Below are 11,816 nucleotides of genomic sequence, written 5' to 3'. Positions count from 1 at the left end.
TATTGTAAAATATGGCGATGTAATGTTGCCTTTAAAGGGAAAAACTCTTGTCTGAGGCGGTTAGAGAGATTTAAGAAGTACAGACTTATGCGACCTCCTCTAACATTACACTTCTTTTCACTTGGAAAGTGAACGAACTGAGCATGCTCTGTGCTGCAGGATCAGCTCACTTGACTCCATCTCAAGGTGTAGGACAACCTTATATGTGCTATAGGTTTACTGACACCTAAACCCCTGGGTTATATCTAAGAGGCCAGAGGTTAAAGATTTCACGAAGAATGTTTACTGCACTGGACTTTGTAACATCTCTATTTTCAAGCTCGATTTAAAGAGACCCGGAGCACACCTGTCAATCAAACTGTCACATGGACGATCTCTTTCCATTGATCTTGAGGTGACAGGAGTCACTTTCAGGGTCCGGTTTAGAGACGTAGGTGAAAGGCAACCCGATCTGCGGCTGGTCCCGTGGTGTTGTTTGGGTTTCGTTGGGATTCGAGTAATGAGACTCTGCTTAATAAGAAAGGTATAGAGCTCAGAACGACTGTATTTTCTGAGAAGTTTTCATTTTAGTCACCCTGTTTGTCTGATTTTTTATTTGCTGGTATTTGTGGATCATACCTGTAAATCTGTGTAGCAGGTAGAGAACTAAATGGAAAAGGCCCTTCATTGTTTTAAAATATTAATGCGTCTACACTGGAAACTCTATAAGGAGAGAATGGCCAAGTTTCCTTTCAGCCTGTCTGACTATATCAATAAAACAGCCATATTCATCAAATTACAACCCATGCTTAGGCAGAGTACAGTACACAATGCATCAATATACAGTTCCATTAACTAGGGAAACTGTTACCCGCTGATTGTCATGTAAGAAAATCGTCCACAGCTCTTGTTTTAGTTCAGTTGATTTGTAATAAATCATAAAAAAGTGATATATCATGATGATAAAGGCAAATAGAACAAAGGCAAAAGGATATTTTGTTGTTTGTCGCCAGACTATCACAGGGCTCGTAAAGATGGTCAAATTTAGCACCAAATCTGTGTAAAAAAAGGTGTCAACTCAAAAATTGCTGCAATAACTTTTTAGACATAATAGAGCATGGGGATGACCATCATATACTTCTATCATAATGTTCCTATACACTTTCTTAATGCATTTTAATTATTATTATGAAGTAATTCATGTTTATTTCAGATTTATGACTAGAACACCTTGACACACAGTGCTGATCTGCATCTTAAATTAATCTCCAGGTTCCCAGCTTTCAGATGATGTACACCACTTCTATGTGTCATCTACTGTTGACCTGCTATCGCCACCTAAAGACCCGTTTTTATCTTTTTAAGGGGGTACAGGGGGTAAAAAGATAAAAACGGGTCTAAGTAGGGTTATAGGGTTAGAATAAAATAGAAGAAAGAAATATGAATATAAGAGAATCCATTACAGTGTAGTGTAAGATATGAATTGATATTAAATGTGCGTGTCTGTTGCGTTCAGTACCAGCAGATGGCAGTCTGTTTGCATGAATGGTAAAGAGCACCAATGATGCCATCTTGTAACCAACACTTTTTATCGTATTTGTTCTGAAACTGCTAATTTGCACCAAATTTATTGAAAAAAGGTTTTTATATATATTTTTTTTAACTTTACTGATATTTTTTTTAACTTTACTGATATTTTGATTTCAGCATCTTATACCCTGCATCACAATTTTAAGCTGTCAGTTTTTCTTTATCCAATTATCACCTGCCTCATTTTCTTGAGCAATTAACACATTAGAATCCCTTCAGACATGTTTTCAGACATATAAAATACTAAATGCATTGAATAATAATTTGTCTGATTCCTTTCCCACAAAATAAAGTTAATAAATAAATAAAGTTTAATATAATTCACATGACATCCACTTTTTCTCCCTCATTAAAAAATCTGGAGCGTGTGAATATGCAGATTCATTTTAAACGATAAACAGCAGCAGAAACAATATTTGCAAAATTACACACATAACTTTATGCTTAATATGTAACATTAACATTGTCAAACATTTATCCCTTTAGTACGATAAGTAGAGAACCCAATAGGCTAGCCAGACCGTATTGTGTGAATTTAGTGGAATTTATAAATAGGTTGAGGATTAATTTGGGTTTACAGGGTTAAATGATATTTTCAGGAATAATTTAAAGTGTAACATAAATAAAGTCTAACAAAAAAAAACAAAATATCCATAAAGAATGATGGAAGGAGAATTCAGATCAAAGAAGATTGCACAGTAGCGCATGTTAAATATCGTTTACAGAAAGATCTGGTAACCGAGGAAAGCAGATATATTCCTGAGGAACAGCGTATGTGTTTTTAGTGATCTTGTTGTTTTTTGAGGATGAATTTCATTTAGAATTTCAATTTTTGAATCAATATGTTGTATGAAGGAAGATCAGGTTTCAGTAGTGATCTTTGGGAATATCATGATGTAAGGACCAAAAAACATTCTTATAGTTACTGAATTTCCATTCTTTAGCTTCATTAATGACTAAAGAATTGACTATTCTTTATAGCAATTGTTCTTTTAAATGAAAATGTTTTGATTGCAAACACCTCAAAATGTTCTGCTACTAATCTACTGATGCCCACTAAAATCTTTATAGCTGTATTTCTTAGCTAGAAATTTATACAAATTCAAAGAAACCAGAGTACATAAAACAAAAAACACAAAAGAAAATAAAAATAGCTGGTTTAACAGAGAAAAACCTTCTTGCATTCACCACCTCTTTATAAATTTGGGGTTTTAGATCTTTAGTGCAAATGTAATTTGCATATCTTTTTAAAAAAACAATAATTTCATATATCGTGTGAGCGAGGATCAGGTTTCAACCACCTTACAGATCTTTTGTCACAGCAGACATTCTGACTTGTCATAGCAGGAAAAGATTCCATCAACGAATGCTCCGTTCTCTTCAAGTGTCTCCGTGAGCGATGCACGCACAACAATGCATGCATAATAACCCTGAAAAGAACGTTTTTAATGTTATCAATTATGTGCTTTCTTTGCTACGATATGCCAAAAAGTCTGCTGTGAAAAAGGCCTACATTTGATGTTAAACACCAGTAACATTTCTAACAATAGATTTAGCCTTCTGGAATTACACATTGGGATGTTCAGAAACATCATGATGGAGCACTTAGTTCACTGATCATGTAATAACTACACATAATGTAATATGTGTGCATAATGTAAATACAAAATTGTAATAAACTGTTCATGTATATGCCTATAATATAATACAAATGTTGAGTGAATAATATTAGATTAGATAGATTTTTTATTTTGGACATGTAACTAATAACAAGAAAACAAGTCAATCAATATAAATACAGCAAATTCTAAATAAACTAAATAAATATATTACAATTATATGTCAAAGGAGTAGACAGAAGTAAACACTTATAAGGTCCTACCCCTTTCCTGATAAGTTTGTTAAGTTATTATATTTTATGGAAGTTGTTACATTATGAGTTAAGTAGCAGCAACGTTAAGTAACTTAAACTTATTAACTTATTGGGAAAGGGGTGTTACAATATATGTAAAGTTATTACGTTACATATATACTGTATATGTAACGTAATAACTTTACATATATTGTAACACCCCTTTCCCAATAAGTTAATAAGTTTAAGTTATTACATTTCTTGCAAGTTGTTACATTATGAGGTTATGTATGTATGTTTGTCTGTGTATATATATATATATATATGTATGTGTGTGTGTGTGTGTGTGTAAAGTTATATTTTGATATATATTGCAACATCCCTTTCTTAATAAGTTTGTTAAATTATTACATGTTATGCTTTGTTGTTACATTATGAGTTTAGTAGCAACTTTTTTATATATATATATATATATATATATGCAAGTTGTTGCATTATGTTATGAGTTTTGTATGTATGAATGAGTTTATGTATGTGTATATATACACACACACACACATTTTTATATATATATATATATATAGTAATGCAATAACTTGACATATATTGTAACAAACTAATTCCATCTCAATTGTTTTTTTATTTTTTAGTAATTTTCTTTTATCATCACCAGCATCAAACACATCCACCCAATAGCCCTGTTTTTTGCGGTACCGTTGCTATATCAACAAAGACAATAAGAGAGTAAAGACAATATATTCTTTATTCTATTAACTGAATAAACTTTAACATTCACAATTGTCTGCTAATGCCCACTAAAATCTTTCCTTTAATATTCAATAATTCATAACCATGTCAATAAAACATTGATTGGAATATACATACAATCTATGAACAATACAACAAATACAATACAATACAAATACACTTCAGCACGGACATAACAAAAATAGTCTAACAAGATAAATAAAACATCAGTATGAAGTTGATGTTTTATACATGATCAATCAGGACACAGTGTTTAAAGGGCATCTTCTCTGATTAAAACCTGCATAATAGTCCTTTAATTCTCCATATTTACATTACTGTGTAACTCTCATCTAAAGAGCGTTAATTCCAGTAACCCTCTGAGAAACAGTCCCCTGTCTGTAACGCTACATTTATCTATGTGGAATGATCTTTTTGTGTGTAAACCACAGCTGACGTCATACCCAGCGTGCCCTCGAGGTGGCGATAAACATCAGGATACAAAATCACCGCATGGAATGCTTCATTTCTCTTACATGTGAGGAAAAAAAAAAAAAATCCTGCCTGATGTCTTCCTGTGTGGTTAATGAGTGGATGAAATAAGGAGCTGTTAATACTCGAGTCAAATGATACCTTTTTAATTCCTCCTTAAACTGTAGCCGGCTGCGCGGCGAGATGTTTTCACGAGGAGGAAGAGTTCAACTGTGGCTGAATTATAAAACAGGATGAAGAACATGATGATGAATATTTAACCGGGGGAGATTTGAGGGTGTAAATATGTCTTTGTTATTACACTACAGCCTATCTTCCGTTTTATTTTAGTGTAACGTGTTAAATGGTGCAATTATCATCACCTTAATGACAGGTGAAGAATCCTCATGTTCGTCCGAGGTCATCAAGCTGATTGCGGTTCATCATGGGTATGTCCTGCATCAGGTGGGCTTCCTCTCCCGGGGCGTGGGAGTGAAGTAGGAAGTAAGGTAACTAAATCAATATCATGTGAATTATTAAGAGCTTCCTCCGTTGTCACGCACCGTGGATCTCTGGGAGAGATACCCTCCTCCCTTCTTTTGTTTTCTTTCCTTCATTTCCCGTTGTAAGTTTCCTCAACGCACATTTCCACACATGTGCCGGCCGCACACACTGGTCTTTAAGCTCACCCTTGTTGGAGTGCTCATTAGTCAGTGCAGTGATGCAGAGTAGCCCTGTCATTAGCTGAGAGCTCTGTGTCCTCCACTCCCTTCCCTCTGTTTTATTCTTCTTCCTCTACTAAGGATTCGTCTTCATTTTATCTCCGACGCCAGGGGCATTCCAGAGATCTACATGACAAAGATCTCCCTAATCCCACTGACGTCTAAATACCCTCCGCAGACCATCTTTATTAGCAGAATTGGGATCAGGTAGCCTAATTGCCTTTGCCACTTGTTACTGAAGGAGCTAAAACTGTTCGGGAAAGAGTTCTTCTCTTTTGGATGGTCAGGAAATTGAACCATTATCTGCTTTGGTCCAAATTGTTCTGCCTGTCATGTGTTGACAACTCTATCCAGTACAGGTAGTCTAATTACCTTTACTTAAAGGAACAGTGTGTAGCATTTAGTGGGGTCTATTGGCAGAAATATACATGTAGTATCAATAATAGGGCTGTCAATCGATTCAAATATTTAATTGCAATTAATTGCAAATTAGGGCTGCATGGTGGTGCAGTGGATAGCACTGTTGCCTCACAGAAAGAGGGTTGCATGTCTGAATCCGGCTTGAGGCCCTTCTTTGTGGAGTTTGCATGTTCTCCCCGTGTTAGCGTGGGTTTGCGCTGGGTGCTCCGGTTTCCTCCCGCAGTCCAAAGACATGCAGGTTAGGTTAATTGTTGACTCTAAATTGCCCGTAGGTGTTGTCTGGCTCGATATGTCAGCCTTGTGATAGTCCTGTGTACCCTGCCTCTTCACGGAGCCGGCTGCCATGTTTCTACAGTAGCCCAGAACGGACAAACCAAACACTGGCTCTAGATAGCGCCATTCGTGTTTTGCGTCAGCCACCGTCATTCTCCTACTTGGCACACGGGAGATGTTTCAGTTGGTTTCAATCTACAACCTCTCTGCTAGATGCCGCCAGATCCGACACACTGCACCTTTAAGTAAAATGTCAAAATACAAGTAAAAGTTCTGCATTCAAAACCCTACAAAAATGCAACCATCTCTTGACCCTTCAGATTTATCTTGTGACCCTTTGGAGGGGCCCGACCCCTAGATTGGAAACCACTGGAATAAACTAGCCAACGGTATATAGAAAGAGGAAGATAAACTCTACCTCGAGAGGCTACAACCGTAAAATACCTCCTGCACATTGATGCATTAACAATCTAATAATGTGACATATAATCATATCAGTCACAACAGCAAGGGCATAGGTTACATGTCAGCATTTGGGGGGAACACATTCTGTATGAAGCAGGGGTCTGGGGGTCCGGCTTCATTTCCTGTATTCTGGTGAATTTGTATGCACCAATTTATGGTTGAAATGTCTTTATATATGTAAAACACAAAATTCGAGCACCAAGTGACAATTCGAAACATTACAATATAATAGGCTCTCATGCATTCTCTATTGCTTTCAAATAGTTGTAATTTAATGAGAATAAAATCTGAATATTTCAAGAAAAAAGTCAGAATATTATGATGGTAAAGTCGTAATTTAATGAGAATAAAATCAGAATATTTTAAGAAAAAAATCTTAATATCACGATAATAAAGTTGTAATTTAATGAGAATAGAGTCCGAATATTTCAAGAAAAACATCAGAATATTCCAATAATAAAGTTGAAATTTAATGAGAATAAATCGGAATATTTTCGAGAAAAAAGTCTTAATATTACAATAGCAAAATGTAATTTAAAGAGAATAAAAATCTGAATAAATCAAGAAAAAAGTAATAATATTACGATGGTAAAGTTGTAATTTAATGAGAATTAAATCAGAATATTTCATGAAAAAATCGGAATATTCCAATAATAAACTCGTAATTTAATGAAAATAAAGTCTGAATATTTCAAGAAAAAAAAAGTCATATTACAATAATAAAGTCATAATTTAATGAGTTATAATTTTGTTTTTGTGCTGCACTCTGCTGATATGGTTTCACCCCCTTGAGACAAAGTTTAGTGCTGGGCGGGTTTGTGCTGTTCTTCTTTGGAGGTTGTAAACTGAAACTAACAGTTCCACTATCTAACAGTTTTGTTGTATGGGAACATCATTTTTATGAGACCAGGCTGGTAAGATTATGTCCATCTTCTGTGAAAAGCATTCTGGGAAATGTAGGAAATCGGCAACTGAATTTGAATTGATGAGGCAAGCTTAGGGATAGTGGGTACACCCCCCTAAAACTGAATTAATTAATCAAAACTCCTTTATGCAAACATGTGAAAGCTAATATGTATTCAAAAACAAACATCAAAAACAAACCGTGACAAAATACGTTTCCCTTGAAACGTAATTTACCATGCAGTTTTGTTGTAGGGGAATGTCATTTTTAGTACTTATTGTCCACACAAATGTTAACTTCACCACATCTGATAAAGGGCAGCTCACAGCCGATTCAGTTGGAAGCATCCTGGAGTCGGGAGACAAACAGAGCAAAGGTGTCTATAAGTGAGGGGGACAAATGCACATGTTCTAGATATTGAGGAGAACGTGTCCCCTGTGTCCCCCTGGAAACCTAAGCCTAAGCACAAAGGTAATTTTTCAGCCGAATGAGGACTTTTACTGATGATACTTTTGTATTGTTTGAATGCAGGACTTTTAATTCTAATGAAGAATGTTTATATGTTGTATTAGTAATTGAATAGAGGGTCTGAGTACATCTTCCACCACTGCCAGAGGTGGATAGTATACGCTGATATAGAGCTTTAAGTGTGATGTACACACTGGTGTGGTCAGCACTCAAACGGCAGGAAATAAAAGGATTAACTATTTCAGTGGGCAGCAGAGATAGCAGGTATTTTTGAACCAGGTCATCAACTGTATCTTCACCGCTGCTGTTTCATATTTGTATTTTTTCTTCCCGAACAAATGTAGACCTTGAGATATTTCCAACACAGCTGTGATGGATTTTTATTTCGCATCCATCTTCACATCAACAGTAAATGTCAGGTTTGGGTGTCAGTCCTTCAGAATCAAAGACTAATGGCCTCTATCATCATTTTGCACCAACATTCAACAATTACAGAGCGAGAAATACATCAGAGAGGAGGCAGAGATAAAATGTCTCCACAGAGAGCAGCCCCTGTGATGCAGCATGCAACACAGCCCTGAGACATGTTCGGAGTCGAGGGCTTGACTCTCACTTTTACTGGACTAGAGGACCTCTTGCCCTGCTGCTGCAATCATTATAACTAACACTATTGCCCCCTGCACCTGTGTATAGCTCACAGCTGAATGCAGTAAGATCCAACCCTGTCTCCTACAAAAGTACGTTCCCATACAACTAAATTGCATTCTCGTTTTAGGGAAACGTATTTTCTCCCGGATTACGGTCGCAGTTTTAAACACGTGGTTAACGTTAATGGTTACAAAAAAAAGCAGCCACACTACTTCATTAGGTTTAGGCAACAAAATTACTTGGTTAGGTTTAGTAAAAAAGTGACAACAACATACAAAAAAACAAAACAAAAACGCAACAAAACTACTTTATCCGTAACCACTTATCCCATTCGGGGTCGCGGGGGGTCTGAAGCCGATCCCAGCTGACATTGGGCGAAGGCGGGGAACACCCTAGACAGGTCGCCAGACTATCACAGGGCTGACATATAGAAACAGACAACTATTCACGATCACATTCACACCTACGGACAATTTACAGTCAACAATTAACCTAACCTGCACGTCTTTGGAGTGTGGTTGGAAACCTGAGTACCCGGAGAAAACCCACGCTAACAAGGGGAGAACATGTAAACTCCAAGTATACCTAGACTTTTCTGTATACTTGTCAGTATAAGCCAAGTATACTTAGACTTTTCTGTATACTTGTCAGTATAAGCCAAGTACACTTAGACTTTTCTGTATACTTGTCAGCATAAGCCAAGTATAAGAAAAGAAAAACGTAAAGAATTCTCTTATTTTAAGTTTAAAAGAAGTATACTATATTAGCACACTTAAATAAACGTCTTCATTGGCGATAGAGCTAACCACTGCACCACCGATTACCGACCCCGACCACTGCACAAGACAAACATAATCCGTGACAAAATACGTTTCCCTCCAAACGTAATTGAGAACGCAGTTTAGTTGTATGGGAACGTAATTTTTAGGAGACAAAGCTGAACGGCCTTGTGAGTCGGATCCCCTCCAGAATTTAATGGGTTCCCCCTTGGCCCATGCTACACCATTCCACCAAGTTTCATGAAAATCGGGCGAGTAGTTTTTCTGTATTACTGCTGACAAAGAGACAAACAAAACCAAACTGAAAACATTACCTCCTTGGCATAAATAACTAATTACCTAAATAACTAACAGTCAACTTCAGCCCTCTCCAATCAGGAACCTCTTTGTAACCCCATGATTTGCTGGCACACTACCAAAAGCTATTGTAGCATATCAGGAATTCCCAACCACCACCTACACACACACAGAAACACATGCACAGTGCAGCTGATCCTCCATCATTCCTCCCTTTCCTCGCGATCCCTCCTCTAAGCTCTCATGACACTAATGCTTGTTCGTCATGTGTACACCCATGGGTGATGAATCCATCACAAAGAGAAGATATATTCATTCTGTCTCAGGATGCACACCCCACATCCCAAATCCTAATTTGTCTGAGCGGAGACGGGTCCGACACACAGACTGATGGGATACGCTGCAGAGTCGTCCTATCAGTCTTCCTCCGGCTCGCTGTTTCTTATCTCTGAGTTGGCCTCTTGTTTACTGACACCATCAGTTAAACAAAACATCCTCTAATATCTGTTCAGCTAATGACTGTGTTGTAAAATCTATCAATCTGCAGGCAGCGCGGACACCCAGGGAGATGTTGAGGAAGAATTTGAAAGTAAATTCTAAAGTTGCGGCAGGTAAATTTCCCACCAGACACACTCAATTTCTAGCAAAACCAAATTTGCAGAGCTATTTCTGCCGCATAAACACTCATCACATCCAACCTGCTGTGTTACCAACTACCATCAACAATGCAATTAATGAACACAATGATGATAGCACCAGGAGGACATTCCTCTTTGCTCATCATGCATTCCGCTCCGCGTGCTATTACAAATGACCAAACACTCCATATAATAGCACATCATTTAGCCGATGTCCTTCGCTGGCTTGGCTCCCCACATACTCCACACTGGCCATCAAAATCTCTGTGATAGAGCACATTAATTACACCCATCCAGAGACAGCTATGATTACAATTTCACACGTTTGAATGGACTACAGCCATTTGCCACAAAACTGCAGAGGCAGAGCAATGACTTTGGTGAAACGGGAGGAGGGAGGGGGTCGTTCGTAATTCTCCGGAGAACTGCAGATGCAGGATATGTGGACGCATGGATGCTGACAGCTCTGGCGTTTAAGCAATGTGCTGTAATTGCATGCAAATGGACCTGAATCTGTATCTTAACACGTCTTCATTAGCCGGTTCACAAGTGTCTGCGGCTTAGATGGAGGGACAATGGAGGGTTGAAGTTAATTCTTAGTAGGCTGGTTCTGTTTTCATATTGGACAACTTTAATTAAGCGATAGATTAAGTTTTGAAGGGATGGTTTAATGCATTGAATCCCATGAGTGCTCTCATAAACAGCAGAATGTAATCAGTCAGTGATATCTAATGGGGTTGAAAATAGACACAGACATCTATATTTTCAACGCCAAGAGCTTCTTTTTCCCCCTACTTTAAATAGATCTTGCACTAAATGTCTTGTGGTATGGCAGTGGTATGGCAATGGTATGGCTCTATGCAAGAAATGCACTCTATTATTTATTATTAATATGTATTACTTAAAGAAATACTTTGACATTTTGGGACATTCCCCTATTTGCAGAGCGTTAAGGCCTTTGCACACCAAGTCCGTATTTAAAACTATTTCTTGGCTGAGAGCAGTGACTTCTTGGAAGTCTCTTTGTCAACGTGACTTTTCCAAGCAACCAGACATAACACAAGTCATGACGTTTTTTTAGTGACATGCCATTTTTTCCGACGGCCCATTAGTCCGAAACCCAAACAGTACGAAAAATATCCCGACAGCCCGTTATCCTGAACAAAAGCACATGGCTAATTATTATGCAAGATGACATCATCCCTCCCATCTACCATAAGCAAGAAAGCAAGAACGGCGTTCTTATTGCACGCAAAACGACATACAAATTACCGCGTCATTCGTACGCCATTTAGGGTGACAAGGCTGGTTTATCGGAACCTGTTTGCTGAAAACAGCTGCCCACTGTGGATGGAAACTATGTTGATGAGAGCCGTGAGACTGAACCAAAACAGCAAAAAAAACAAAAAAAAAGTGATAAAAACTAGGGCTGTCAAAGTTAACGATAATAACGCGTTAACGTAAATTCATTTTAACGCCACTAATTTCTTTAACGCATTAACGCAACTTTTTTTAGGTTGTAGTGGGTCTTTAAGTAGTCTTTAAAGCTAGAGTGAAGATACA

This window comes from Sebastes umbrosus, chromosome 24 (assembly GCF_015220745.1).
Source record: "Sebastes umbrosus isolate fSebUmb1 chromosome 24, fSebUmb1.pri, whole genome shotgun sequence".
In the NCBI taxonomy this organism is placed as follows: domain Eukaryota; kingdom Metazoa; phylum Chordata; class Actinopteri; order Perciformes; family Sebastidae; genus Sebastes; species Sebastes umbrosus.
The sequence above is the reverse complement of the archived record's forward strand: the minus strand, read 5'-3'. Positions refer to the sequence as shown.